The sequence below is a fragment of the Dioscorea cayenensis genome, unplaced genomic scaffold (genome assembly GCF_009730915.1).
Source record: "Dioscorea cayenensis subsp. rotundata cultivar TDr96_F1 unplaced genomic scaffold, TDr96_F1_v2_PseudoChromosome.rev07_lg8_w22 25.fasta BLBR01001451.1, whole genome shotgun sequence".
Taxonomy (NCBI): domain Eukaryota; kingdom Viridiplantae; phylum Streptophyta; class Magnoliopsida; order Dioscoreales; family Dioscoreaceae; genus Dioscorea; species Dioscorea cayenensis.
In genome coordinates, this window is record NW_024087842.1 from 15,017 (window position 1) to 42,084 (window position 27,068).

The following is a 27,068-nucleotide window of genomic DNA, read 5'->3' on the forward strand; positions in this document are numbered from 1 at the left end:
TTATGGGATATTGATGGACAACAATGGGAAGCACCTCAACAAGAACTTCAATGGGATGAGAAAGTTGAAGAAGATGTACTTCGGTTGGAAAGAGTGTTACCGAGATTTATTGAAGCAACCGATGCCCGTTTCAAAAATATTGAGGCCACATTAAGTTGTCATGAGATCTCCATCAAAAACATTGAGCGTCAATTAGGAGAGATCTTGGACATACTTGCTAAAGAAAAAGAAGAATTTGAACAAGCAAGGAAAGTATCTCCGGGACATGATGAGGCCATGAACAACATGGAAGAAATTGGGCAAATTGAGTACATTGGGGCAGAAAATGAAAAGCAAGAAGTTGAATATCATCTTGAGATTTTGGATTGTGTGACTAAAGATTGTGGTTGTGAGCGAGAAAATTTTCAAGGGGATTTGCTAGTGTCATGCTCCTCTCAAGTTGAAAATACATTAGAAGAAGCAAACCCTAAGGTTATGGAACAAGCATCTTTCTTTAGGATTGATCAACTCTTACAATGCAAGAAAGAGACTTTGGGAAGGGAAGAAGATGTGGGTAGGAGATTGAAGCCATCCAATGACCCACCTATGCTAAGCTTGGACAATTCCCAACCCAAATTGTTTCCTTGGAGGCCAAAAGTAAGATGGTTGGACTTTCCAATTAATATTCCAACCCGACAACTAGATTCTTAGTTTAAAGGAAGTAGCTATGTAATGTCTAGTCGGGAGGAACATACTCTTTTCAAGCCTCCATAAGGTAAGGAAGAGGTACATCAAGCTAAGTGATGTAAAACAAGCGATACTTGGGAGGCAACCCAAGTTTTTAAATGTTTTCTAGTTTAGATTTTCATTCCTCTAGTAATAAATTCATGAGTGGGTGCTTTGATTAATTTTTGTTGGTGTTGAAGTTTTCATTGAAAATTTTTGGTGATTTAAATTGATTTTCATATATGTGGCATGGTTTAGGGTGTAATTCATGTTTATAGTTGAAGAATTAGTATTAATTTGAAGTTTGGAGCCTTCCGTGGATTGTCTGCAGAAATTTTGCACCTCACGCGATCGCATGGAATTTCTACGTGGCCATATACATTTCCGACGCGGGGGTGTGGAATTTCCACACCCCCATGTGGCTTATAAGAATATGAGGGGTCACTTTTCATTATCTTCATCACTTACACTCTTCATGTCCCACTTCTCCATCTTCAAGAATCCGAACTTTTTAGCACAAAACTAAGTTTCTTCAACTCATTTGAGATTTACAAGTGTTTTGCCGGAATTTGCATTAAGTTTCCTTCACCAATTTGCGCCGGTAAGCTTCATCTTCTTCAATTTTCTCCATGCTCTTATTTTGCCAATCCATGAATTTTTATTGGTTTATAAGTGTTTCTCTTCATGGAAAATTTTATAGAAACACTTTAGAATGCATGGATCGAAAATTTTTAGAAGCATTAGAGCCCAATCATGGCTTCTTGGCAATGGTTGGGCGCCCACGCGTCCGCATGGGCCAGCGAGCCGTTCGGCTGTGCGCCCACGCGCCTGCGTGGACTGGTGCCACGCGGCCGAGCGCGGTCGCGTGGCCTTGCTGCCAGGCCAAGCCGCGTGCCCGGACATGTGGCCTCAAGAGAAAAGTGTTTGGACCGCGTTTTGTGAAAACTAATGCAGCATTTTTATTGTAGTAACTTCACTGTAGCAGTACTGTAGTAAAATTACTGCTTACACACCCGCGTGAAAATTCCTGCAGCCCATGCGGCCGCGTGGAAAATCCACACGGGCGCGTGAGGGCACGTGACAGGCGCGATCTAAGGCCTATAAATAGCCGTTTTGCCCTATTCTTTCTTATCTTTTGTGCGGCTCTTTAATGGTGAGACGGCTAGGGTTTGGAGAGGAGGTCTTTGTGGCTTTGGAGGCACTTTGTCACCAACTTTGATCGATTCCTCCTCCGTCATAGCATCAAGGAAGCCACCGGTGAACCTAGCTTCGAAGTGGGTCCTTCAAGACGTCGAAGCTCTCCGTCAAGGCCATTAGTTCATATATAAGGGGGTTTATTTCTATGATTTTAACGTACTTTCATTCATTGATTGTGTGTTTTGTATGTTGCTCCATGGAGAGCTAAAACCCTAGAGGGTATTTGGACATGTGAACCTTAGGATTCTCATCTTTTGTGGATTTGCTTAGTGTTTCTATTTGATCCGAGTTTGATTAAGTTTTAATCTTTATTGTCTAGTGCTTGCTTATTGATCTTTTGGTTATTTGGTTTCCATGATTTGTTACCTTAGTGAGAGAGAGGTCTCCATTAGGGTTAGAATCTCAAGATTGAAGAGGGTTGAGAGGGCAAGTCATGAAATAGTGAGCATTTCCTTTCCCCTCCGATTGGTGCATTCTATCTCCGTTCCCTAAGCTCTATGCAACCATATTTGGTGTGAGGCATGAGATTGAGAGATTTCTCCGCTGAGACCTTGTAGGGGGTTAGGATCTTTTACCGGGAATTAAGGTTGGATCAATCTTTAGGAATCAGATACACCTCTTGGAATCCCTAGAGTGCTTTGCGGTCATATGTGGTATGAGGTGTTGAGATTGAGTGATTTCTCCACCGGGACCTCGTAGGGGATTAGTATCGGTGATCGGGAGGCCGGATCTGATTATATTTGATTTCCATGACTTAACTTACTCTTCATAGAAACACTTTGCTCATTCAGTACCTAATACCTGAATCCTAGGGGGACCATTGCCCGAATACCCCACTTTTACTGATTGAGATCTCCATCCATTTAACCCTTGCATATTCGTCTACGGTATTCATTTCTTCGCACATTAGATCACCACACCTTTCCATTGATCATTACGCTAGAAAGTAGAGAAGAAGTTAGTACTAGTAGCCCTGTTCCTTGTGGATTAGACTACCCACTCACCACGGTAATAATTACTTCGACACCCGTGCACTTGCGGTTTACACGCATATTCGGACGTGTCACCAAAACCAAGCATATCCTCGATCTCGTCTGCCATATCCTCAGCTAACTGAATCTCCCTGCAGCTTGCTTCTTCGACCGAGGTGCCATAATCTGCAAAATTTGAAAGGAAATCAATCAAACAAGTTAATTAACAAATACTGCAGAAATCCTCACGATCGTGTGGAATTTTTGCACGCCCGTGTTGATCCCCTGGGCATGAAAATCACATGGCCGCGCCTCAAAAATCCAAAAATACAACGTACAATTACTTCTAACTCCATTCTAAACATGAATAATCATTCTAATTGAAGAAACGAAGCATTATTAACTAGATTCATCGAAGAAAATCATGAATTGATGATGAAAATCAAGAATAGGTCTTACCGCCGAGCTGAGATGAGAGAATTTGGATTCGGCAGGAAAACCTCTTAAAACTCCTACCAAATCGGCGCTATGGGGTTAGTAAATGATCTGAGAGTTCTCTCAGATGAGCGGAGGATGTGAAGAACAAGAGGAACAACTATCATTTAAAAAGATATCGTGCCTCTTGGGGTTCCGTGCATCCACAGCGGCCGTCTTGAAGTATCACGCCCGATGCGAAGTTCACAGGTCGCCCAGCGAGGGTGATTTCACGGCCTTGTTTGCTCTCGAGATAATCGCCAAACATCTGCGAGAAAATCACCGCCCGGTCGGAAGTACCGCAGGCGTGCGATATTGCACGTAGTCGTTCACGAGGCGGTGCACACCCTGCGCCTTCTCCGGATGAGCTCGCGATTGTAAGTCCGCAGGCGTGCTGGATATACCACTGCGCCGTGCATTTTCCTGGATGCCTTAGAAAAAAATGATAAATGCCTAAATGTTTATATTTTATACGTATTAATCTTGTTTTATTTATGTATATTTTAATGAATTGCTGCCCGTTTAAGTATAAATTGGTTATTTCGATTGTTGCGGATCTTAAATAGAGTCGAATGAAGCTCAAAAATACAAATTGGATGAATTCGACACCACAAACAACATTTTTGGGGTGTCGGTACTGTAGCAGGCATTCGGCTGTGAGCTTCATGAGGGTCCATGCGCGCATGAGGTGCACCATGAGTTTCTTCTGGAATTTCACGACTCTTGAAATGCTATGTAGTAGGAATATTGCGGGAGAGACAACTGTAGCAAAAACCACGAGTGAGCTGAGTCTGTAGCTACAGACACCTTTTACAGGTGAAATGGCGTTGAGCTTTCACGCTCTTCATGCGCCGTATGGACCCTAACAGGGATATATATTGAGGCTGATTTTTCTAGGGCAAAGGCGAGCTTTTTTGGAGGGAGTTTTTCTCTTGGGCCTCTTAGGGGCCCTGCCCCACTCTTCCCACAGGCGATCTATTACGCAAGACTTCACCAAGAGGGAGACAAACTTTGGAGGAGAAGATAGGTAGAAGATCCTGAGGCATCAAAAGCATCATTTGAGGAAATCTCTTCAAATTTTTCAAGATCTTCACCATCTAAAGGGATTTAAAGCTAGAGGAGTAGTTCTTAATTATTTTCTTGTTTACTTGTTCCTTGGACCTGTATGAGCATTCCTCTTTCATAAGGAACTAATTTATTTGTGATTTGGACATGATTAACTCTAGGTTGATTGTTTGTAATTTGGATGATCATCTTTATCGATGCATTGTTGGATGTTGTATTTCTTTTTATGGAATCTTGTAGTTTTGTGGTTCAAGCCTTGTGTACTTTGATGTGTTGATTTGCATAAGAACTCTGTATTTTGACTTCTAGGTTGCACTTGGTTGAGTGACCATCGCACTTGTACTAGACACACTTGGCTTGGAAGGGATCCATGTACAAATACACCGTGACCATCGTGTATTTTGTACCCCTCCGATGAATTAGTGTTGGACCCTAGTTTGAGTATCAACCCTAATTAGAGATTTCCACAGGCGTAATGCAATCATACGAGGATTTGGGCGGAAGCGATTCTGACATAATATCTGTATGGGATTAGGGTTCAATTGCCGTGACCATCGGGTTGGGCTAATTTAGGAGTCTCTTGGCCCAACTACCATCTCACATTTCATCCTAAATTCAGGCCTTAATGACAACCCTAGGGGGATTCGTTGTCCAAATCACTCCCTTCAGTGTTTGATTCTCCCTTGAGTTCGTATTGTGTGTAGTAGTATCCCGGTTTCATTGTAGTTAATTCTTTCTCTTTGTAGAATTACTATTTATCTTCGAAGTGTTAGGCTAGGAAATAGATGAAAGGGAGTAATAGTAGATCCTTGGGCCACAGGGAATCGACCCTCTCATGCTCGCACGAGAGGTATTACTGGCGACCCGATGTGCTGCGGATCTCACATGAAAAAACACATGAGAGCTCTCGCAAAACATTTCTGAACATGTTTACACACTCAGAGCCTGCCCAATTATGCATGTTTTACCAGTGAAAAACATGAAATAAAGCTCAAATGACCCAACTTCGCCAAATCCACATGAAAACACACGATGAATACTCAAAACCTCAAATAAAATCATAGCACAAGCATCTAAAAATCAAGACACCAACACTCAACAACTAATTCATGCAGAATACTACATTATTCGACTAAGAAAAAGCGAAACATTTGGGTTTGCCTCCCAAGAAGCGCTTGTTTAACGTCAGCTAAGCTAGCGTACCTTGTCTTACATAACGAGGGGACTCATAGATGAATGTTGCCCTCTTACCCATGACTTGGAAGCATGATGAGCGCAATCTCTTGAAGGTAGAGGGTGTATTATCAGGCTTGGGGACATCTACCAATGGTTCATCCAACTTCTTCGGTTCACGTACGTCTCCAAAAGCCTTGGAGTGTTTACGGTGGTGTCTCCTAGCCCTCTTCATTTTCCGTAACACCTTCTTCCATCGAACTAAGCAATATTATGATAAGTGCTTGTGCGATATGAATGTGAAGCGTTCATTCCTTATGTTGAGCATTACTTTTCTCAGGTTTTTACACTAATATGTGTGTTTTTATGTTACTTTCGTGCAGGTAGGGTTTTGAGGGGTATTGGCCAAGGTTTTGGAGAGGCTCTACGGCTCCAACATCATCATTCCTTAGAAAGAAGGTTGGTAGGGGAGCTTCCGTCGAGGCGTATCCTATACTGGACGAGGGAATCCTTGGACGACGAGTAGAGGACTTTCCACAAGATCATCGACAAGACTATCGAGGGGGTTTCTTTATGGATTCATTGCTTTTACATTCTAATTCTTTGATTCTAATTAGTTCCATGGAGAGCTAAACCCTTAGTGGGTACTCGGGCATTTGTGAACCCTAGGATGTATTCGTTTCTTTGAATCTCTTTATTATGCTTTCAATAAATTGATGTTTATTGTGAGTTCCAACCTTGAGATGCTTGATTGTATGAACATTTCCCGTAGAGTGACACTAGGGTTGAGAGTTCTTGTTGGTAACCTTGTGAGTGGTGACACACCACGGCGTTTGACAAAAACTAGGTTGGAGAGGGTTGAGAGGGTGAGTCAAGAGATGCAGGGGCATCCCTTTTCTCCTCTGGCGTGATAGATTCTACCTCCGTTCCTCGAGTTCTTTGCGGTCATAATAGAGTGAATGGTCTAAGGACTAAACTTCAGCTGGGGCTTAGTTGCACTTGCAGCGGGTGGAAGCGTTGAGGTGATCCTAGTATCTAGGGCTCAATTGTGGTTAGGGGACCTTCCACGGACCAAAGGGTTAGGGTCTATAATTAGGATGAGATTTATCACTTGGAATCCCTAGAGCTCATTGCAACTCTATACGAGTGCGAAGTGTTCAGATTGTTCGATTTCTCCTCCGGGACATGTATAGAGTTAGGGATAGTTAACCTTATATTTGGGATTATATAATTAAGGATTTCCATGACTCACCATTGCATTGATTAGGAAGCATAATAGAGGGTTCTTGCACTTGAAACAATTATCCTAGGCAGAGCATTATCCGGGTACCCCATCTTTATCGATTGCCTTATCCCCTTCTTTACTTTTGCTCTCTTATTTGTTGATTTTGTTGTTGAGAATTGAATCATTGTCACACTCATCATTATTGATCTTTCACATAGCTAAGAATCGAATTAAGTATTTTTATTCTCTACTCACAGTGGACTCGATACCCGCTCACCCGGGATTATTACTTGACAAACCCATGCACTTGCGTGATATCGCAAGGGGACCTTATCACATTACGTCTTCATAATCCTCCTCTTGGTCGAAGAAACCCTCAGTGCGGGTCCAGTTGAACATTTCTGCATGTATTCATCAACAATCTCATCAATAGTGTCTAGAAAATATAAAGTGTCATCAAAATTAAGAGAATGCTACATGGCTTGACAAAGGCGTGTATGTGAGCTTGTCATCTCCAACTCTCAAAGTTAGCTCTCCGTCGTCCATGTCAATCAATGCCTTGGAAGTCCGCAAGAACAGCCTCCCAAGTATCAAGGGTACATCCGTATCCTCATCATCGTCTAGCACCACAAAGTCTACAGGAAATATATACTTGTCCACCTTAACAAGTACATCTTCAATGATTCCTCTCGGATGTCTCACCGTTCAGTCTACCAATTGCAAAGTCATCCGAGTGGGCCTAGGCTCACCCAAGCCTAACTTTCGAGAATAAGGTGTATGGCATGAGCGTTGATGCTGGCCCTGAGTCCGCCAATGCTATTTCTTCACCCATATTGCCAATGCTACCGGAATGATGAAGCTTCCCGGGTCTTTTCTTCTTGTTCGGCATGTTCCTTTGCAACACCACCGAGCATGAAGCATCTAGAATCACCGAAGCACTCTTCTCCAACTTCCTCTTGTTGGTCAACAAGTTTTTCAAGAACTTCGCATACTTAGGCATTTGGGCCAATGCCTCAACAAAAGGAATATTGATGTGGAGTTGCTTGAACAAACTCAGGAACTTATTGTACTATTCATCCCCTTGGTCATTCTTCAATATAGAGGGATAAGGGATTCTTGGCTTGAAAGGTGGGGGTGCCACCTCCTTCTCTTTGCTTGTTCCCTCTTCTATCTCTATAACCTCATGTGCGTGTTCTCTTGGCATCTCACTCAGGAGCTTACCTTCAACCTCATGACCACTTCTCAAAGTGATCGCCTTCACTTGCTCTCTAGGGTTGGTCTTTGTATTGCTCGGCAAGCTTCCATGTGGCCTTTTAGAGATAGACTTCGCAATTTGCCCCACTTTATTTTCAAGGTTATGTAAAGAGGCAGTGCGGGTACGAAGTGTGGCCTCAACTAATTCAAACCATCTATTTACAAATTGCACAAATCTAGTCAAGGCCTTCTCCAAATCATTCATTCGGGTTTCCAAACCTGAAACTTTGTTTTCCACATGCGGGGCTTGTTGTTGTGGTTGGAAACAATGTGGCCCCATGGCCTTTGGTGGACCATGATTGCTCCATGAGAAATTTGGATGATTCTTCCAACTCGGATTATAGGTATTGCTATATGGGTTTCCTTGAGGTCTCATTCCATTACCTATAAAATCGACATTCTCAGCCGAAGATGCATCACTAATAGAGATCGGACAATTAGAGGGAGCATGTCCTCCACCATACCCATTGCAACTCGTCATGGCCGCTACTCTATTCGAAGTTAGAAGGTCTAACTTCTTAATCAAATTTTCCACTTGAGCCGCCAATGAAGTTACTACATCTATCTCATGGAGACTGGCCACCTTTTTCTTCTCCCTAGCATTCCATTGGTAGCTATTTAACCCCATTTCTTCAATTAACTGGTGGGCCTCATCGGGGGGTCTTTCTACCTAAGGTACCTCCTTCTGTCGCATCCAAGAGTTGCCTTGTACTTGGGTTCAAAACGTTGTAAAAGGTCTGAACAATCATCTACTCTGGAAATCCGTGTTGCGGGCACTTTCTCAGGAGCTCCTTGAACTTTTCCCATGTCTCAAATAGAGACTCTAATTCCAACTGAACAAAGGATGAGATCTCATTCCTAAGCTTCGCGGATTTTCTGGGAGGAAAATAACGCGCAAGAAAAGCTTCTACCATCTCCTCCCATGTGGTAATTGATGCTCTAGGTAATGAGTGTAGCCACTGCTTCGCTCTCCCCTTTAGGGAAAATGGGAAGGCTCGCAACTTGATGGCATCATCGGTCACCCCGTTTATCTTCAGCATGTCACACACCTCAACAAAACTCACTATATGAATGTTTGGATCCTCAACGGCCAAACCATTGAACAGTGCGGATTGTTGTAACATGTGGATGAATGCCGGCATTACTGGAAGTTTTTGGTATGTCGGGGGATGCACAATACTTGATTGTGTCCCCATCACTGAAGGTTTGGCATAATCGGATAATGTCCGCTGTTGTTCATTTTGTCTGCCATGTTTTCAGATTCTTCCACTTCCAAATCAGCTAGATTAGGCTCTTCTTGGACAGGCTTTTTCCCTTTTTTGCTATGTGTACGTTCAAGCTCGGGATCTCCTTCAATCAATATTGAGGGGTTCCCTCGGGTCATAACATGGAGCTGCACCCAAAATGAAAAGAAAAAGAAATCGAGCGATGATAGAATAAGAAGATATGAAATAGAATGTATGGTGAAATAGCTAAGAAACAAAATGCAAAAGTATCTCTAAACGCCCACTTCCCGCAGCGGTGCCAAAAAAACTTGACAAAGGTCCCCTTGCGTATATCCATAAGTGCAGGGTTTGTCGAGTAATAATTCCCGATGAGTGAGTATTGTATCCACGAGGGAGTAGGGAATAAAAAAACACTTAATTCAGCTTCTTAGCTTTGTGAAAGATGAATAGTGATATGTGTGATAATGATTCAATTCTCAAAAGTGAAAACAACAAGTAAGAGAGCACAAGTAAAGGAGAAGGTAAGGCAATCGATAAAGATGGGGTATCCGGATATTGCTCCACCTAGGACAATCATTTCAAGTGTAAGAACCCTCTATTATGCTTCCTAATCAATGCAAGTGAGTCGTGGAAATCCTAAATTACATAGTCCCAAATCTAAGGTCAACTATGCCTAACTCTATACATGTCCCGGAGGAGAGATTGAATAACCTCTCAACCTCACACTCGCATAGAATTGCAATAAGTTTTAGGGATTCGAAGTGATAAATCTCTTCCTAATTGTAGACCTAACCCTTTGGTCCAGGTGGAAGGTCTCTAACAACAATTAATCCCTAGATACTAAGATCACTTCTGCGCATCAATCCGTTGCACCCACAACTAAGCCCCAGCGGAAGGTCATCCCTTAGACCATTCACTCTATTGTGGCCGCAAAGAACTCGAGGAACAGAGGTAGAATCTAACACATCGAAGGGGAAAAGGGATGCTCCTGTACCTCTTGACTCACCCTCTCAACCCCTCCAACCTAGCATTGTCTAACACTCGTGGTGTGTCACTCACTCACAAGGTTACCAACAAGAACTCTCAACCCTAGTGTCACTCTAGGGGAGTATTCACACAATCAAGCATTCAAAGTTGGAACTCACAATAAACATCAATTAATTGAAAGCATAATAAAGAGATTCAAAGAAATGAATACATCCTAGGGTTCACAAATAACCAAGTACGCAATAGGGGTTTAGCTCTCCATGGAGCTAAGTAGAATCAAAGAAATAGAATGTGAAAGCAATGAATCCATAGAAAACCCCCTCGATAGTCGTGTTAATGGTCTTGTGGAAAGTCCTCTACTCATCGTCTAAAGATCTCCTTGTCCGGTATAGGATACGCCTCAATGGAAGCACCCCTACCAACCTTCTTCCAAAGAGATGACGATGTTAGAGCCGTAGAACCTCCCCAAAACCCTAGCCAATACCTCTCAAAACCCTAGCCGAAGCCCTTTCTCAAGTTGGGGAAAAGATGGAGAAACGAATGCTGAAATCGAGGTTGAATCGGCTTTAAATAGGGCTAGAATCGAGGATCCAAACGCCCCTGTGGACACCCCTGAGTATTTTTCTCGGACGGCTGTGCGGATTTCTCGGACGGCTGTGAACAGTGCTGCAGCTTTGCTACAATGTTGCTACAGTGCTCTGCTACAGTATCCAGCCTGAAATACTTCCCGAATCCATACTTTCATTGAGCTAACGCAAACGGGCACACACTCATGTCATGGATCACTTTGCTTCTTCAATGATGGAAAAGTTGGTATAGATCTTGTTCTATATGCATAAGTCAGAATTCTTGAGTATGACTGCCCTTTGTGCCCCTCCAAATGGTTGTGCTCACTCAAATACGAGGAGGTTGGCACACACTCTAGCATCTCACTCCCGACCTATGTCTTCGTGTTTGAACCTTAGCAAGATTTCCTCCAAAATCGGTGCATTATGATCCACATTGGCTTGTTTCCTTCATAATCGGCCTCACAACCCTAGCTGTATAAAAGTAACATAAAAACACACATATTAGTGTAAAAACCAGAGAAAGGTAATGGTTAACATAAGGAAAGAATGCTTCACATTCATATCACACAAGCACTTATCAAGTATATAAAAGATAAAGCAATGAATACAACTCGAGACAACAAAACAAACATAAAAGACATACTCACAAGGGAAATCTTTTCTGAGTAGTGCAAGTCTAACAACAATACAAAATAAAACAAAGAAAGAGATAAAAATGATGAGTCCAGCATCGGTGTCACGGTCAAGCTCTCTTGCTGTTGCTGGATAATCGAATGGTGCCGGTAGATCAGGTGATGGTGATGGTGATGGTTATGCTGGAGGAGTTGGAGGAATCTGTGGTCACAAAACAAATGATGAGGCAACATCTCGCTCAAGAATCTGCTGTAGTGTGTCGAAACGTGCCATAAACTCTGTGTACTACGTGGCATATGTAGCTCGGACCTCCGTAATCTCTGTCCGTAATACCCACACCACACTCTCTAGCCTCTCAAATAGATCATAGGCTTGAGATGTTGAAAACAGGAGTACTGGGGTGGTTCATCTGGCACAGGGCATGCCTCGGCATCCATCGGTTCAGGTGAGGCTCGAGGGCAGGCTGAGAAGCCTCGGCGTCATCACCCTCACCCTCGGCTATCTTTAGAGCTGGTGTAACCAAGGCATAAACTCCAAATCTGACCCTGCGAATCATCCCCATCAGTCACAGCGGCTCTATGCTCAAATGAGCAGGTATGCTCCTTTTCTTGGTCCCTCAAATCGCCTCTAGGAGACCCATACTTATGGCTAGTCTCGTGATGTATGGGCCTGAGAAAATGACTCTTACTCTGATATACTGGCTCTGTTGGCACATGTACTCAGCTAGAATGTGCCCCAAATGAATCTGCTCTCTCTGCACCACGGAGTATACGTATAATAGCTCCTGTCTGCTTAGTACCCTTGTGCTATCACCATGCCCGTTCACTAATCTGCTAAGAACGGCATGGATAAATCTGTATGATGGCCAAGAAAGGCAAGTAGCCTTAGACTCTCCTGGCTCATACTGGCGCTCCCCACAAAGTGTCCTATATGCTCTCTGGGGTGTTAGACAGGCGGGATAATTCGTATGTAATCGATCGTACTCTTCTGTATCTATGTAAACATCATCATACAAGCCCAGATAAATTATAAACTGTGTAACACTCATACTGTAATGATGGCTGAGTGCTTGAACTGTATAACATCAACATTGTCAAATCTCGAGTATGATCAAACAAACTCAAAGGATGAAAGTATCTCCAAAGTGAGCTGACAAATAACTGGCTACCAAATAGACAAAAGACGCCTCTAACTACCCACAAACAACATCTTCTCGGTCTCATCTGCCATATCCTCCGCTGACAAAACTTCCCTGAGAATGCTTATGTCTAGAAATCAGGTCTGACCAATCCTGTCCTTTGACAGCTGGGCGAAACGAGCCTGATGCTCGGGAATAACAAAGTCCATGTGACCCGACTCAGGGGAATGCTCCCGTGGACTTTTGTCAGCTTGCTTCTTTGACCGGGGGGCTATTCCTGGAAGATTTGAAAAGAAATTCAATAAAGAATGCTCACAGGTTAATGATGTAGAAATCCATATGGGCGTTTGGAATTTCCACACACCTGTGTGGATCCACGGGGCGTGAAAAATGTATGGACACCTTCTAAACGCTCACAAATACATCATCAATACTACTCAAACTTCTTCCTAAGCATGCATTCCCCCTCTAATTGTAGAAACAAAGCAAAATACAGCAGTTTTAACAAGTAAAATCAAGAATTGTCAAAAAAATAGAAGGAGATGATAAGTGCTTGTGTGATAAGAATGCGAAGTGTTCTTTCCTTATGATGAGCATTACATTTATTAGGTTTTAGCGCTAATATGTGTGCATTTATGTTACTTTCATGCATATAAGGTTGTGAAGCCGAATGTTAGAGAAAGAAGCCAATGTAGATCGTGAATGCACCTTTTGGAGGAAATCTTGAGAAGGATCAAACGCAAAGACATAAGTCAGGTTCAAGATACGAGAATGTGTGCCAACCTCCTCGTATTTAAGACTATTTCGGGATGGCACTGTAGAAATTAACTATAGCAGATACTATTCACAGCCGGCCAAGAAAAACGATTTCCAGAGAATCCACACGGGCAGGTGGAAATTCCACACGCACATGTCTTATTCCACAAGCCCGTGCGGTGAATCCACAGGTCCGTGTGGATTCCCGATTCCAGCCCTATTTAAGGCCGATTTCATCCCCGATTTCAAAATTTTTTTCTCCATTATTTCCCCAACTTGAGAGAAGGGGCGGCTAGTGTTTAGAGAGGTATTGGCTAAGAATTGGGAGAGGTTCTACGGCTCCGACATTGTGCTCTACTTGGAAGAAGGTTAGTGGGAGAGCTTTCATTGGCACGATCCGGCGAGGTGTATCCTAGGCCGGACAAAATTCATACTTGGACGAGTAGAGGCTTCTCCACAAAACCATTGTCATAACTACCCAGGTGGTTTTCTATGGATTACTTGTTTTTACATTCGATTTATTGATTGTAACTAGCTAAATGGAGAGCTAAACCACCTAGTGGGCACTTGGATTTGTGAACCCTAGGATGTATTTGTTTGGTTAAACCTTGTTATAATGCTTTCATTAATTGATGTGTTAATTGAGTTCTAATATTTTATGCTTGATTATTTGAATACTCCTTTAGAGTGACAGTAGAGTTGAGAGTTCTTTTTGGCAACCCTTGTGAGTGAGTGACAAACCACGAGAGTTAGACAAACCAAGATTGGAGAGGGTTGAAAGGGTGAGTTGAGAGGTAGCGGAGCATCCCCTTTCCCTTCCAATGTGATTCATCCTACCCCCATTTCATTATGTTCTTTGTGGTCATAGTAGAGTGAATGGGCTAAGGGATGACCTTCTACTGGGGCTTAATTGCAGAGGCAAAGGAGTGAAGTGTTGAAGTGATTTTACCACCTAGGGCTTAATTGTGACTAAGGACCTTTCACCTGGACCAAAGGGTTAAGTCTACATTTAGGAAGAGGATTTATCACTTGGAATCCCTAGAACTCATTGTGATTCTATACCAATGCGAGGTTGGGAGATTGTTCAATTTCTCCTCCGGGACATGTATAGAGTTAGGCATGGTTGACCTTAGATTTGGGATCATGTATTGAAGGATCACCATGACTCATTAATGCATTAGATAGAAAGCATATTAGAATATTTTTGTATTTGAAATGATTATCCTAGGCGGAACAATATCCAGAAACCCCATTTATATCGATTGACTTACCTTCCCTTTACTTGTGCTTTCTCTTTTGTCTCTTTTACTTTTGTTTACATTACATCCTATTACACAACTATTATTCACTTTTCGCTTAGTTAAGAAATAATTCAAGTATTTTTATTCCCTACTCCCTATGGATATAATACTGATTGATTCCCCGCAAGTGTACAGGATCACCAAGTAATACCTCGTGTGAAGACACGAGGATCGTATTCCACGGGGCTAAGGATCTCCTATTACTCCTTCTTGAGCTATTATCTAGCCTAAGATCTCAAGCGATGGATTTTACTCTACTAAATGTAATTAAAGCTAAAACGATATTTGCCAACAAATTAGAGAGAACAAGCAATGAGCAAGCAAGAGAATCAATGAAATGGAAAGGCCTTTGGATGTGGATCCCCTTGAGGGGTTATCATGCAACATGGATGATGATCTAAAGATGCAAGGGTAAAATGGACCATGAGATTCCAAGATTAGAACAACCCCAATTTCTCGGCGATTGAACCCTAATCCGATACGAACAAAGATAGCAATTTCTCCCAAATCCATATCCCTACGATTGCATTAAGTACGAGGAAATCTCACTTAGGAGTAAACCTACTCTTCTTTGGATTAAACCTACATGGAGGGCTACCAAACACCCGATTTCTCGGCGTGATGATACAAGTATCCCCTTCTAATCCATTCATGATCTAATACATGCAAGCAAGTCACATCTACATGCATCACTCATAATAGAGCTACGGATTTCTCCTTAGTGTAGCACTTAGCATGAAAACAATGGATTAAATGTCAAAATCACCCAAACATGGAATTAACAAGTTATCATCCAACATACATGATAAAAACCCCCAAGGTTCACCAATACAAACAAGCAAAACATGAAACAAAAGCTTAAATGACACTCCCTAGATGAAATGGTGGAGGAAGAGATGAATAATATGCCAAATGACGCTTTTCCCTCTAAAGGAGTGCCCAATGACGCTTTCTCTAGCCACGGGCCTCCTTCCTTCAAATCGTGGTAGATCTCTGATAAGTGCTTGTGCGATATGAATGCGAATCATACATTCCTTATGTGGAGCATTACTTTTGTCGGGTTTTCACACTAATATGTGTGTTTTTATGTTACTTTCGTGTAGGCAGCGTTGTGAGGCCAAGTATGAAGGAAAGAAGCCAATGTGGAGCACAATGCACTGATTTTGGAGGAAATCTTGCTAAGGTTCAAACACGAAGACCTAGGTCGGGTGTGAGATGCTAGAGTGTGTGCCAACCTCTTCGTATTCGAGTTTGGCACATCCAATTGGAGGGGCACAAAGGCAGTCACACTCGAGCATTCTGACTTATGCACATAGAACAAGAGCTCCACCAACGTGCCTATCATTGAGGAAGCAAGTGATCCACGACGTGAACGTGTGCCCATTTGCGTTACTCCGATGAAAGTATGGATTCGGGAAGCTATTCAGGCCGGCCGAGAAAATAGGACTTCAGAGAATCCACACGGGCGTGTAGAAATTATCCACGCCCGTGTGGAAATTCCGCATGGGCGAGTGAAGCATCCACGTCCGTGTAGTCGCCCGATTCCAGCTCTATTTAAAGCCGAATCAACCACAATTTTAGTATTCTCTTCTCCATCGTTTTCCCCAACTTGAGAGAGGGCTTCGGCTAGGGTTTTAAGGGGTATTGGCTAGGGTTTTGGAGAGGTTCTATGGCTCCGACATCGTCATTCGTTAGGAAGAAGATTGGTAGGGGAGCTTCCATCGAGGCGTATCTTATACCGGATGAGGGAATCCTTGGATGACGAGTAAAGTACTATCCACAAGACCATGGACACGACCATCGAGGGGGTTTCTTTATGGATTCATTGCTTTTACATTCTATTTCTTTGATTGTACTTAGCTCCATGGAGAGCTAAACCCCTAGTGGGTACTTGCGTATTTCTGAACCCTAGGATGTATTCGTTTCTTTGAGTCTCTTTATTATGCTTTCAATAAATTGATTTTTATTGTGAGTTCCAGCCTTGAATGCTTGATTGTATGAACATTTCCCCTAGAGTGACACTAGGGTTGAGAGTTCTTGTTGGTAACCTTGTGAGTGACTGACACACCACGAGCGTTAGACAAAGCTAGGTTGGAGAGGATTGAGAGGGTGAGTCGAGAGGTACAGGAGCGTCCCCTTTCCCCTGCGACGTGATAGATTTTACCTCCGTTCCTCGAGTTCTTTGTGGCCATAATAGAGTGAATGGTCTAAGGGATGAACCTCCGCTGGGGCTTAGTTGCGCGTGCAATGGAGTGTAGCGTTGAGGTGATCTTAGTATCTAGGGCTTAATCGTGGTTAGGGACTTGATAAGGTCCCCTTCCGTATATCCCGCAAGTGCACGGGTTTGTCGAAGTAATAATCCCCGGTGAGTGGGGTCGAATCCACAGGGAGTAGGGAGTAAAGACACTTAATTCGATTCTTAGCTATGTGGAGTATCAACAATGATATGTGTGGTAATGATTCAATTCTCATAAATTAAAAGCAACAGGTAAGAGAGCAAAAGTAAGGATGAGGCAAGGCAATCGATAAAGATAGGTACTCGGATGATGCTTCACCTAGGATAATCGCTTCAAGTGCAAGAACTCTCTATTATGCTTCCTAATCAATGCAATTGTGAGTCGTGAAAATCCTTACATACATAGTCCCAAATCTAATGTCAACTATGCCTAACTCTATACATGTCCCGGAGGAGAAATCGAACAATCTCAACACCTCGCACTCGCATAGAGTTGCAATGAGCTCTAGGGATTCCAAGTGATAAATCTTTTCCTAGATTTAGACCTAACCCTTTGGTCCAGGAGGAAGGTCCCTAGCAACAATTAAGCCCTAGATACTAAGATCACCTCAACGCTTCACTCCATTGCACGGACAACTAGGCCCTAGCGGAGGTCCATCCCTTAGACCATTCACTCTATTATGGCCACAAAGAACTCGAGGAACGGAGGTAAAATCTATCACGTCGCAGGGGAAAGGGGACGCTCCTGTACCTCTCGACTCACACTCTCAATCCTCTCCAACCTAGCTTTGTCTAACGATCGTGGTGTGTTACTCACTCACAAGGTTACCAACAAGAACTCTCAACCCTAGTATCACTCTAGGGGAAATGTTCATACAATCAAACATTCAAGGTTGGAACTCACAATAAACATCAATTTATTGAAAGCATAATAAAGAAGTTCAATGAAGCGAATACATCCTAGGGTTCACAATCACCCAAGTACCCACTAGGGGTTTAGCTATCCATGGAGCTAAGTACAATCAAAGAAATTGAATGTCAAAGCAATGAATCCATAAAGAAACCCCCTCGATGGTCGTGTCGATGGTCTTGTGGAAAGTCCTCTACTCGTCGTCCAAGGATTCCTTCGTCCGATATAGGATACGCCTCGATCGAAGCTCTCCTACCAACCTTCTTCCTAATGGAATCACGATGTCAGAGCCGTAGAACCTCTCCAAAGCCTTGGTCAATACCCCTAGAAACCCTAGCCGAAGCCCTCTTGCAAGTTGGTGAAAAGATGGAGAAAAGAATACCAAAATCGGGGATGAATCGGCTTTAAATAGGGCTGGAATCGGGCAACTCCACTGGCGTGGACGATACACGCGCACGTGCGGAATTTCCACACGGGCATGGATAATTTCCACACGCCCGTGTGGATTCTCTGTTTCTCTGGTTTCTCGGGCGACTATGAATAGTGCTGCTACAGTACTTGCACCAGTGTTTCTATAGTGCTCCTCTACAGTCTTCGACCTGAATAACTTCCCAATTCCATACTTTCATCGGGGTAACGCAAACGGGAACACGTTCACGTCGTGAATCACTTGCTTCTTCAATGATATATATGTTGGTGGAGCTCCTGTACTTATATGCATAAGACGGAATGCTCGAGTGTGACTGCTTTTGTGCCCCTCCAAATGGATGTACTCACTCGAATGCGAGGAGGTTGGCACACACTCTAGCATCTCACACCTGTCCTATGTCTTCATGTTTGAACCTTAGCAAGATCTCCTCCAAAATAGTTGCATTATGATCCACATTGGCCTATTTCCTTCATACTCAGCCTCACAACCATACCTGCATAAAAGTAACATAAAAACACACATATTAATGTAAAAAACTGAGAAAAGTAATGCTCAACATAAGGAAAGAATGTTTCGCATTCATATCACACAAGCACTTATCAAACTCCCCCACACTTAAGCTTTTGCTTGTCCACAAGCAAAAAAATTAAACATTTCTGTGCATCAATGAAGAAAAATATTGAAAGTGCTTGGCCTTAGGTTCACCAAAGTATACAAAGATAGCATTCTACAAGTAAGGAAAAATTTCAACACTAAATACTGAAAAAAATCAATGCTCTAGCTAAAAAAACTTGAATCAAAAAGGACAACAAACCCGAATTTCGTGTAAGTGTGTGAACTAACTCAAAACAACCCAAGTTATACTCCTCAAAGTTCTAAGTACAAGGGACTTATTTATCCACAAAAGTGATAAAAATTTTAAACAATGGTAGTAGCTTCACACATCCTCTAAGGTAGCCCTTTCCAAAGCGGCCGCTAAGGTAGCTTTCACAATTTCGAGGTGGTAGCTCTTTCTACCCGAGTGGTAGCTTTCACTCATCCTATGAGATAGCTCTTTCTCTCATTAGGGCATAACTAGTATCCGACTTGTGAGAGTAGCTTCATACTTCATAGGTGGTAGCTCTTTCCACTCAACGAACACAAATAAACAATAAAACTATTTTGTTCCTTTTTTTTCCCAATTTAGCAAAAGAAGTAAACCTAACTAGTCCCTTTAACATCAAACATGAGTTTCCAATAGAGTTCAAAGAGTGAGTAGTGCACTAAGTGTAAATCGGGCAAAAATTCCTAAAAATTCAAGCAAGAACTAGAGCATGAAAACATTCAATATTAACAATTCTCCTAGACTTAAGAATACAAAAATTACAACTAAGGTGAACCGCCATTGGCTATGTGAGCATATAACAATCAAGAATAATAGAAAAGATGTGTGCACTATGAAACTCCCCCCCACACTTAAGTTGTACATTGTCCTCAATGTACTCATGTAAGCTCACTTAAAATATATTATTGAAAAATAGATGTGGGAGAAACAATCAAAACAATACTCCCCTTGACTCCTAGTGTTGCGTTTGATGAAGCAAATTCCATGGCAGTAGTGTTCCAATGGGTTGTGAAGCTCACACGGTCAAGTGCCAAAGCACCTTGACCGTGCCCATGACTAAGTCTCAATTTCCAGGAAGACAAGACCCATCCGCACTCATACACGAGGGGGTTTCGAGTGAAAGCTCAAGAAAAACAAAAAAATAACTCGAGTGTATAAAAAGATGAAGCAATGAATACAACTCGATAATGCAAAATAACATAAACTCATAAGGAAAATCTTTTCTGAGTGAACAAGACTAAAAACAAGAAAATAAGATAAAGTAAAATGCATGAAAGTAAAAGAAAGGTCAAGTGTCGGAGTCGCTCTCGGGCTCCACTACTGCTGCTGCTGAAATGGAAGCATATAGTGGGTCCTCCGGTGCTGGGGTCGAGGAGGGAGGTGCTGGGGAAACTGAGGGGGCCTGAAGAGTCCTCGGTTGCAGGACAAATGATGAGGCAACGTCTCGCTCTAGGATCTGCTGTAATATGTCGAATTGTGCCATGAACTCTGTGTACTGAGTAGCCTGCGTAGCCCTAATCTCGGCAACCTTGGCTCGGACCACTCCTATAGCATTCTCGAGCTTCTCAAAGCGATCATTGGCTCGAGATGGTGAAAACAAACGCACTAGGGGTGGTTCCTCAGTCTCCATCGATGCGGACTGAAGCTCGGGGACGGGTTGAGATGCTCCGGCGTCATCACCTTCATCCTCAGCTATCTCTTAGGCTGGTAGGACTATCGCAAAAACCCCTGTCCGAACCCTGCGGACCATGCCCATCAACCGCATCGTCTATAGACCCACGGGAGCGGGTACACTCATCTTCTCAGCCCGGCGAATCAAATCCAAGAGACCCATGCCCGGCACTAATCTCGTAATGTAAGGGCCCGCGAAGATCGCTCCCAGTCTAGCATACTGTCCCTAATGTCTGATGTAATCATCCAAGATGTGCCCTAAGTGGATCGATACGCGCTCTACCATCGAGTACAAGTACAGCAACTCCTGACGGCTCAAGACACCAGTACTGTCTCCACGGCCATTCACCGACCTACTCATAATGGCATGCAAATATCTGTAGGCAGGTCGGGAAAGGCACGTGGCCTTGGACACCCCCGGCTCGTACTGACCTTGACCACATAGCACTCTGTAAGCTCTCTGCAGGATCAAGGTTCCAGGATAATCAGTAGGCAACTGTGCATACTCCTCTTAATCTATGAATGCCTCCTCGTATAAGCCAAGTAGTATGGAAAACTGCGTAATGCTCAAGCTATGGTGGCATCCAAACACTCTTAACTGAATGGTGCCCAAACTGTCGAAGCTCGCATACGCTCTATCAAACACGAACGAGGAGAGTACCTCCAGTGCAAACTCTCGTATGGCTAGCTCTCTAATCGTCAACAACTGCCACCAACCACAATCTGAAACAAGGTCCTCAACCTTATCAGCGAACTTATCTCCATGCTGAAGATCTCGCAGTATAGTCGTGTCCAGGAATCGAGTCTATCCAAAGCGGAGTCGCGATAAGCGCTCATAACGAACCTGATGTTCGGGTATCGCAAATCGCATGCCCTCGAGCTCACAGGATGACTCACGTGGCCCCTTATCAGCTTGCTTCTTTGACCTAGGTGCCATGATCTGCCAAATTTAAACAAAATTAGACAAACAAGTTGATAAAACAATACTGCAGAAATCCACAAGGTCGTGTGGAATTTCTGCACGCCCGTGTGGATTCACGGGGCGTGAGAACTGCACAGCCGGGCATCAACAATCCAAAAATACAACTCAATAATATCTCTAACTTCATTCTAAACATAAATCATTGTTCCAATTGAAGAAACGAAGCATTATTAACCAGATTAATCAATAGAAATCATGAATTGACGAAGAAGATGATGAAAAAGGATTTACCGACGAGGAGGAGTAAGAAAATGAAGAGCCGGCTGGAAAACTTTGCTATAATCCCAGTAAACTGACGCTATGGACTCGGAGAGTAGTGTGAGAGTGTTTTAAGTGAAAAGGAGTTGTGAGGAGGGAGAGAAATCATCCTCTTTTAAACAGAACTCGTGACTTTTGACGTTCTCTGCATCCACATGGGCGTGTGGAAATTTCCCACGCCCGTGCGCCTCACTTCAAAAGCTCAACAGGGGCGTATGCACGCCCCTGTGCGCTCTCAGGAAAAATTCTTACTGACTTAGAATGATCTCCCACGGGCTTGCGAAAAATATCCACGCTCGTACGCCAGACCCACAGGGGCAGACGCAAGCCCCTGTGGCTTCCCTGGACATCCGAGAAAGATATCAAGTCTTCCACACGCCTGTGCGGAAATTCCCCACGGGCGTGGACATTCATAAGCCGAATTCACAGGGGCAGCCGCACGCCCCTATGTCTTCTCGGGATGGAGGGAGCAACCTGCAGAGTTTCGCACGAGTGTGCGGAAATTACCCATGCCCGTGTGTGGTTCACAAGGTCACGCACAGGGGCGAGTCCACGCCCCTATGTGTTCTCGGGAAAATCTTCCCAACTCTACAAGAAGGCACACGCCCATGCAGAAATTACCCATGGGCGTGCGCCAGTCGCATGGTCGTCCACAGGGGCAGCCGCACGCCCCTGTGCCCTCTCTGGATGAGTTCACAGTACACATCCACGGCCGTGCGGAAATTCCACACGCCCGTGTGTTTTCCCTGGATGACTTAGAAAAACCTGCAGGCTCTGCAGAACTAGTCTGAACATGTCTACACACTCCGAGCCTGCCCTATTATGCAAAATTTACAAGATAAAAACACGAAATAGAACTCAAATGACCAAACTTCGCCAATTCGCAACAAAACACACAATGATTCTTTTAAAAACCCACAATAAAATCGTAGCACAAGCACTCAATAATTGAAACACCAACACTTAACAATTTATTCATGCAAACAAACTAAACTAAAAGGTACGAAAACAGTAAACACTTGGGTTGCCTCCCAAGAAGCGCTTGTTTAACGTCACTAAGCTTGACGTATCTTTCTTACCTCAAGGGGGTTCATGAATGAAGGTTGCCCTCTTACCCATAACTTGAAAGCATGATGAGCAAAGTCTCTTAAGGGTAGAGGGTGTACTATTTGGCTTCGGACCACCTAGCAATCGTTCGTCCAACTTCCTTGGCTCATGTATGTCTCCAACAGTCTTGGGGTATTTTCGGTGGCGTCTCCTAGCCCTTTTCATTTTCCGGAGCACCTTCTTCAAGATCCCCGGGGTAAATGTTTCCTCTCCATTCGTACCAAGCATCATTACTTCTTCATTGCTCTCCTCTTGGTCGAACAAACCTTCATACGGATCCGGGTTGAACATTTCCTGTATATATTCATCAACAATCTCATCAGTAGTGTCTAGAAAATACAAAGTGTCATCAAAATCGAGAGAATGCTGCATGGCTTCAGCAAGGCGGTAAGTGAGCTTATCGTCTCTGACTCTCAATGTGAGCTCTCCACCGTCCATGTCAATCAATGCTTTGGAAGTCCGCAAGAACTGTCTCCCAAGTATCAATGGTACATTTGCATCCTCATCGACATCTAGCACTACAAAGTCAACCGGAAAAATGTACTTGTCCACCTTGACAAGCACGTCTTCAATAATGCCTCTCGGATGTCATACCGTTCGGTCCGCCAATTGTAAAGTCATCCGAGTAGGCCTAGGCTCACCCAAGCCTAGCTTTTGGAAGAAAGTATATGGCATGACGTTGATACTTGCCCCTGAATCCGCCAATGCCATTGCCTCACCTAAGTTGCCGATGTTACACGGAATAATGAAGCTTCCCGGGTCCTTCTTCTTGTTCGGCATGTCCTTTTGCAACACCGCCGAGCATGAAGCATCAAGCACCACTGAAGCACTCTTCTCCAATTTCCTCTTGTTTGTCAATAGGTCTTTCAGGAACTTCGCATACTTAGGCATTTGAGCCAAAGCCTCAACAAAAGGAATGTTGATGTGGAGTTGCTTGAACAAACTCAGGAACTTCTTATACTGTTCATCCCCTTGGTCATTCTTCAATTTAGAGGGATAAGGGATTCTTGGCTTGAAAGATGGAGGTGACACCTCTTTCTCTTTGTTTGCTCCCTCCTCAACCTCTATAACCTCGGGTGCGTGTTCTTTCGGCATCTCACTCAGAAGCCTCTCTTCAACCTCATGACCACTTCTCAAAGTGATCGCCTTCACATGTTCTCTAGGGTTGGTTTCCGTGTTGCTTGGTAAACTTCCATGTGGCCTTTCGGAAAGAGATTTCACAATTTGCCCCACTTGATTTTCAAGGTTGTGCAAGGAGGCGGTGTGATTGCGAGGTGTAGCCTCGACTGATTGAAACCTTGTATTTGCCGATTGAACAAATCTAGCCAAGTGCTTCTCCAAATCCATCATTCGGGTTTCCAAGCCTGAAATTCTGTTTTCCACTTGAGGGGCTTGTTGTTGTTGTTGGAACCCCGATGGCCCCATGGTCTTTTGTTATCCTTGATTACTCCATGAAAAGTTGGGGTGATTCTTCCAACCTGAATTGTAGGTGTTGCTGTATGGATTCCCTTGAGGTCTCATGCCAATACCTACAAAGTCAACATTCTCAACTGAAGAAACATCACATATGACGATTGGGCAATCGGAGGGAGCGTGTCCTCCACCACAACCGGTGCAATTGGTCACGATCGTAACTCTATTCGAAGCTATAAGATCTAGCTTCTTACTCAAACTCTCCACTTGGGCCACCAATGAAGTTACCACATCAATTTCATGGAGACCGGCCACCTTTTTTTCTCCTTAGCGTTCCACTGGTAGCTATTTAACCCCATTTCTTCAATCAATTGACGTGCTTCATCGGGGGTTTTGCTACCTAAGGTACCTCCTGTCGCCGCATCCAAGAGTTACCTTGTACTCGGGTTCAAACCATTGTAGAAGGCTTGAACAATCATCCACTCTGGCAATCCATGTTGCTGACACTTTCGCTGGAGTTCCTTGAACCTTTCCCATGTCTCAAATAGAGACTCCAATTCCAACTTCATAAAGGATGAGACCTCATTCCTAAGCTTTGCTGATTATTCGGTAGACAAATAACGGGCTAGAAAAGCTTCTACCATCTCCTCCCATGTAGTGATTGATGCTCTAGGTAATGAGTGTAGCCACTGCTTTGCTTTCCCTTTAGGGAAAAATGGGAAGGCTCTCAATTTGATGGCATCATCCATCACACCATTTATCTTCAGAGATGTCACACACCCTCGAGGAAGCTCTCTATGTGACTGCTTTGGATCCTCATCGGCCAAAACCGCTGAATTGTGCGGATCAGCTGCAAAGATATGAATGATTGCAGTGCTTTAGCTCGAAGTTCGAGCAATGAATGGGGGACGCACAATACTCTATTGTGTCCCCAACACTAAAGGTCTGGCATAATCGGATAGTGTTTGTTGTTGCTCATTTTGTTCTTCCATTTTTTCAGATCCTTCTACTTCCAAATCAGCTGCATTAGGTTGTTCTTGTACAGGTTCTTTCCCTTTTCTTCTAAGTGTACGCTCAAGCTCGTGGTCTCCTTCAATCAATATTGATGGATTCCCTCGGTCATAACCTGGAGTCGCACCAAAAATAAGGGAAAAAGAAATAAGGAAAAAAATTAGAGCAATGATAGAATAAGGAGATATGGAATAGAATGTGATGAAATAGCTAAGAAAACAAAGTGCAAAGTATCTCTAAACGCCTAGGTCCCTGGTAATGGCGCCAAAAACTTGACAAGGTCCCCTTGCGTATATCCCGCAAGTGCACGGGTTTGTCAAAGTAATAATCCCAGGTGAGCGGGGTCGAATCCACAGGGATAAGTGTGGTAATGATTCAATTCTCAGAAATTAAAAGCAACAGGTAAGAGAGCAAAAGTAAGGAGGAGGCAAGGCAATCGATAAAGATGGGGTACTCGGATGATGCTTCACCTAGGATAATTGCTTCAACTGCAAGAACTCTCTATTATGCTTCCTAATCAATGCAATGGTGAGTCGTGAAAATCCTTACATACATAGTCCTAAATCTAAGGTCAACTATGCCTAACTCTATACATGTCCCGGAGGAGAGATTAGATAACCTCTCAACCTCGCACTCGCATAGAGTTGCAATGAGCTCTAGGGATTCCAAGTGATAAATCTCTTCCTAGATTTAGACCTAACCCTTTGGTCCAGGCGGAAGGTCCCTAGCCACAATTAAGCCCTAGATACTAAGATCACCTCAATGCTTCACTCCATTGCAAGCACAACTAGGCCCCAGCGGAGGTTCATCCCTTAGACCATTCTCTCTATTATGGCCGCAAAGAACTCAAGGAACGGAGGTAGAATCTATCACATCGGAGGGGAAAGGGGATGCTCCGGTACCTCTCGACTCACCCTCTCAACCCTCTCCAACCTAGCTTTGTCTAACGCTCATGGTGTGTCACTCACTCACAAGGTTACCAACTAGAACTCTCAACCCTAGTATCATTCTAGGGGAAATGTTCATACAATCAAACATTCAAGGTTGGAACTCACAATAAACATCAATTTATTGAAAGCATAATAAAGAAGTTCAATGAAGCGAATACATCCTAGGGTTCACAATCACCCAAGTACCCACTAGGGGTTTAGCTATCCATGGAGCTAAGTACAATAAAAGAAATTGAATGTAAAAGCAATGAATCCATAAAGAAACCCCCTCGATGATCGTGTCAATGGTCTTGTGGAAAGTCCTCTACTCGTCGTCCAAGGATTTCTTCGTCCCGTATAGGATACGCCTCGATCGAAGCTCCCCTACCAACCTTCTTCCTAATGGAATCATGATGTCAGAGCCGTAGAACCTCTCCAAAATCTTGACCAATACCCCTCAAAAACCTTAGCCAAGCCCTCTCGCAAGTTGGGGAAAAAGATGGAGAAAAAGAATACCAAAATCGGGCTGAATCGGCTTTAAATATGGCTAGAATCGGGCAACTCCACGGGCGTGGACGATACACGCCCGTCGTGAATTTCCACACAGGGCGTGATAATTTCCACACGCCCGTGTGGATTCCCCTGCTTTCTCGTTTCTCGGCACGGTGAACAAAGGTCGCCATAGATGCTCTACTATAGTCTTTGACCTGAATAACTTCCCAATTCCATACTTTCATCGGGGTAACGCAAACGGGCACACGTTCACGTCGTGAATCACTTGCTTCTTCAATGATATATATATTGGTGGAGCTCCTGTTCTTATATACATAAGACGGAATGTTC

At 43.5% G+C, this 27,068-nt stretch overlaps 2 non-coding genes across 2 annotated transcripts; both read left to right on the top strand.

The window, feature by feature from the left end:
- The first annotated feature begins 8,823 nt into the window (after positions 1-8,823).
- On the top strand, positions 8,824-8,930 carry LOC120256451. The gene has a single exon (XR_005535311.1). It is a non-coding gene; the product is annotated as a small nucleolar RNA R71 (small nucleolar RNA).
- A 15,844-nt stretch (positions 8,931-24,774) lies between these two features.
- On the top strand, positions 24,775-24,881 carry LOC120256452. The gene has a single exon (XR_005535312.1). It is a non-coding gene; the product is annotated as a small nucleolar RNA R71 (small nucleolar RNA).
- The last annotated feature ends 2,187 nt before the right edge of the window (positions 24,882-27,068 follow it).